At 39.4% G+C, this 4,683-nt stretch overlaps 1 protein-coding gene and 1 long non-coding RNA gene across 2 annotated transcripts in view; one reads left to right on the top strand and one right to left on the bottom strand.

The window, feature by feature from the left end:
* Positions 1-4,683, bottom strand: part of LOC102471472 (cGMP-dependent protein kinase 1-like) — a gene marked incomplete at its 5' end in the record, with an annotated part of 641,417 nt that overhangs the window by 507,874 nt on the left and 128,860 nt on the right. The gene's annotated exons all lie outside the window — the stretch shown is intronic.
* The window catches only part of LOC102470060 (uncharacterized), a 37,387-nt gene that overhangs the window by 652 nt on the left and 32,052 nt on the right, over positions 1-4,683 (top strand). The gene's annotated exons all lie outside the window — the stretch shown is intronic.

Raw genomic sequence — 4,683 nt, 5'->3', positions numbered from 1 at the left:
ACACAAAAAAGAAAAAAAAAAAAAAAATCTCACAAAAAAAAAAAAAAAAAAAAAAAAATCTCATCCCGAGGTTCTCAAGACAATAGCGCATGTCAGAATCACGTGGACGGTTTGTTAAAATACAGATTGCTGGGCTCCATTCCAGAGTTTCGGTCAGTTTGGGAGTAGGCCTCAAGAATTTTCATGTCTAATATATTTCTAGGTAACACTGATACATCAGAAATGACACTTCAAGAAGAGAACATTAGACTAGACCATTGGGTGGCTCCATTTTCTCATCTGCACATGGGCATATTGACCTGGATGATACAGCAAACACTCCATCATCCCCCAATTCTAACCCCTTGCCAAGATCCAGACTCAGGAGTTCCATTGTTAAAGCTTGTATTAAATTTCTCTAGTGCCTTCTGTAAAATAAGAAAAATCATTCGACTTCAACTATAATTTCCTTTTGCTATTCTATGAGAATAGTCCTGAACGTACTCTATTATTTATTTACTTCTTGTTTGTTGATCGAAAGAGTCAATATAAATGCAAAATACCACATTGCACAATTATGGCTGATATAATGATTTCTGACAGACAGCTCAGATTTTCAGATCAGAAGGATTGTCAGGAAAGATTAAAAGAAATTTGCTTTATTCAGAAATATACAAAAGTAAAAATAAAAACTATCAATAAAACAAATTGCTTTTTGAAAAAAAAAATTAACTTTGTGTGTTCAAATGTGACAACTATAAGTTGCTTTTTACTGCCTTTTTTTTTTGGCTAGAAAACAGCAAATGCCAAATGTCGACATTCTCCCTCTCTCTCTGTCTCGGTCTGTGGCAATTGCCTTTCTCCCCTCTACCCCCACAGCATTTCCTTGACTTGCCTGGAGTTCTCAGGGCTTTCAGTAAATGCCAAGCTAACTGACCCATCTCTGAACTAGTGAAAACTTCACAATAACATACATATCATACAACATCTGATTAGAGAAAGTGCCAGTAGACATTTAAGATTGGATTTTCTGCTATACAGAAAATATGAAATTCCCCATTATAAACTATAATGTTTGTTATCTTCACCATGCTTGTTTAGGAAAAACATTTTATATTCCCTAAGTAGGTGTCAAACAGAAACCTCTCATATCAGTAAATTCATCTTTTTTTTTTGGCCAGAGGACATGTACACTCATCAGAGACAGAAGGAGAGAGGGAAATAGCACCCCTCGGTAGGGCATAGTCACACCACAGTCCTTCCCGTTTTTTCTCCACCTTGTTGGGGTCTGGATATGCACTCACACATAAGAAATCCAGCTACCTCGACCCACCAGGTCGCAGGCTGCCCCCAACCCTCCGCTTTTTAAGAATGAGTCTTCCTGTGTTGGATCTTCCTGCCTCAGTCCTCCTAGAAGCTGAAACATGAGGCCTGTGCTGCCACCACATCTGACTTTTAGGCTAAGCCAGGAATCAAACCTGGGACTCTCGAATGGCCTCAGCTTGCCGAGGAGCAGCATGCAGCAGTGCACACCCCTGTAGCTGGGCCTGTTCATCCCTCACCAGTTTTATTTCATTTGCAGCCTAAGTTCCAGATTCCTGTCTTCCTACACCAAAGACCTCAGGAAAATTGCCTTCTATTTCCCTCAGAATGGACTGCTCCACCCTCCCATAGAACACTCCTCTCTCATTTATTTGATATAAAGTCATTATCACTTTATGTTTACACACCACTTGGTATTCTCACACCACCTTCATCAATGGCATCTCATTACATACTCAAAACAACCCAATGAGACAGTCAGGATAACTAGTATTTCTATTTTCATGATTAGGAGCATAATTTTGAGATATTAACTGACTATTAAGATCAAACATAGGAGTTTGTCTTTATAGTTACAGTACTTTTTAAATAAATTATGTTTACACACCACTTGGTATTCTCACACCACCTTCATCAATGGCATCTCATTACATACTCAAAACAACCCAATGAGACAGTCAGGATAACTAGTATTTCTATTTTCATGATTAGGAGCATAATTTTGAGATATTAACTGACTATTAAGATCAAACATAGGAGTTTGTCTTTATAGTTACAGTACTTTTTAAATAAACTATTTTCTATTAAGATCAAACATAGGAGTTTGTCTTTATACTTACTGCTCTTTTTAAATAACCTATTTTCTCAATGTGATCTAAGGATAAGGGCAACTTTGGTAATAGCTGTAAAAGCTTTTTTTTTTTTTTTTTTAAGAGAGATTTTTGCTGTAAGGCATATGTGTGCTCACTGGAGACACAGAGAGAGAGAGAGAAAGGCAAAGTGAGAAATCATCCCCCAGAGGGGGTGGTCATGCCACAATTCTTTCTCCTCCATGTTCCTCTCAGGATTTTGGATACTCACGTACACACACCCCATGTGAATTTCAAGGCACTAGGTCCAGGACACAAACCGTGTTGCCCAGGTGGGAGTCCAGTGCCTTAACCATTATGTCCCTGGCTGGCCCCAATGACAGCTAATATTGATTGAGGATTGCTACATGTCAGGCATATAAACTCACACAATAACCTTAACTTTTTAGGTGACTACTATCTCCGTTTTATAAAGTGCACAGAATTCGACTAACATGCTCATAAGTAGTGGAGTAGATTAAAATTCGACCACTCTCATCACAGAACTTGTACTAGGAAACTACGGGCGTACTCTAAATTATAGAAATACTTATGTGCATGTCATACCACAAGTAAAAATGTGCTGCAATATTGCAGAGCACTGGGATTCAGCCTCTGGTGGGTTCAAACATTACGAAGAATCTACCAACTTCAAGATTACATGGGGGCTGTGGGATCAGTACTATGACTGATGAATTAGAAAGATTTTTTAAAATAGTGATTGTATTTCTTTTATCTGGCTCCATTTCGACATCCTATACATCAATTTTGAAAGAATGTTCAAATATTTTCTGAATTATCACAGATTTTTTTCCCCAAAGAAACCTAAAATAGAGACTTAGAAAAAAATTCAGCAGGTCAAAGTTAACAGTAATTTAAGTATGTAATTTGAAACAGCAACAAGAAGATATACATATAAATGTTTAAGGAGGGGAGTCTTCAAAAAGTTTGTGGAAAACATGCATTATAAAAAACTGCGTAGATTTTAGGAGCTCTTTGCACCAAAATAAACTTGTAATTGGATCCTATTTTTTTGAGGTTTCTGAACACATACACGCATGGCCATTACATCCTTTCAATATCACACACTCTTATATAACATACAGTCCAGTGTGGGTGGTTATATCAGAATTAGAGTCTATATTGTCACCTCATCTCATCAGATTCAAATTCGTCTATTTAAGGGGATGTAAAAATGCTCTAGAAAAATCAGGCATGCAGCTGTCAAGTGACAGTGGTAGAGAAAATTCACCATACTATCAATCCTGCAAGCCTACTATGTGCTAGGCCCAGCTGTCAGCATTTGTGTGCATTATTCTGCATAGTACTCAGAACAGCCCCATCAGGAGGCACTTTTAAAATTACTGGCTAAAGGAATAAATGCAGAGAGGGACCAGCAGTTGTCGTAATGGCTATGTTGCTGGACTCTCATGTAGTCAACCATGGCTCAAGTCCTGGACCTGGTGACTTAAACTCACATGACTTGCATGTGTGTGCATGTCCAAGATCCCGAGAGGAGAATGGAGGAGAAGGGATTGTGGCGTGGCCATCCCCCCTGGGGGTTGATTTCTCACTTTCTGTCTCTCTGTCTCTCTCTGTCTTTCTGGTGAGTGCACGTGTCCTAAACATCTCCAAAATGACACGGTGTGTCCAATGCCATGACATCGTAGGTTATGGTTGGTTTCTGAAGCTCACACTGCTATGGTCTTCAATCTGGCTCCTCACTAGCTAAATGATTCTTGCCACTCACTACGATTTTCCTAGCCTAGAATTTCCCCTCAGTGAATAACAGAACCTGCCTCACACACTGTGATTCATATTAGAGTTAAAGTACGTAAAACACTGAGCACAGTACCTAGTACATGGGAAGTATTTTACAAAGAGGGGACATTACTATTATAATTTCTATTTTATGTTTTAATTTTATTGCTAGAGGGAGTGTGTACTCTCCAGGGGAAGGAACAGAACCCTTCAAGGGGGTATGATTATGCTGCCACAATCCTTTTTCCTCCATCCAATTAGGACTTGGGGCACTTATGCACGTGCACATGGTGTGCTTTTCAAGCTGCCAGGGCGAAATTCAAACCATGGCTGGTCATGTGGGATCCAGCTCCCTTAGCCACTGCTGTGGGGTCAGCCCACTGCTGTAATTCCATAGTTCATGGTCTTCATGCCTGGCAGGGAAGGCAGATGACTCAACCTGTCACTCATGTATCAAATGAAGACAACGCGCCTCGGTTGAGCAGCCTTTTACTAGCGCCAAGATCCCCATGTTCTCTCTGCCAGCAAAGTTTTTCCGTCCGAGCTAAGTCATTATTTAGCTTTCTGTATAAAAAATGACTTCTCAGAAGCCCTTCGCTATCTGTCCTGCTCATCTAAACCCCATTTTTCTGTTGTTACTAAGAAAAATTGTTTTAAAAAAACCTAAACTCACTGTGTATATCACCAACTACACTACTTACTAGTCCCATGATATCAATGGGTCACATGAATTTTGCTAACAGCAATGGTTGCCAAGAGCCAGAGCATTCCT

The sequence above is a fragment of the Tupaia chinensis genome, unplaced genomic scaffold, assembly GCF_000334495.1.
Source record: "Tupaia chinensis unplaced genomic scaffold, TupChi_1.0 Scaffold000546_1, whole genome shotgun sequence".
In the NCBI taxonomy this organism is placed as follows: Eukaryota; Metazoa; Chordata; class Mammalia; order Scandentia; family Tupaiidae; genus Tupaia; species Tupaia belangeri.
The sequence above is the reverse complement of the archived record's forward strand: the minus strand, read 5'-3'. Positions and strand labels throughout refer to the sequence as shown.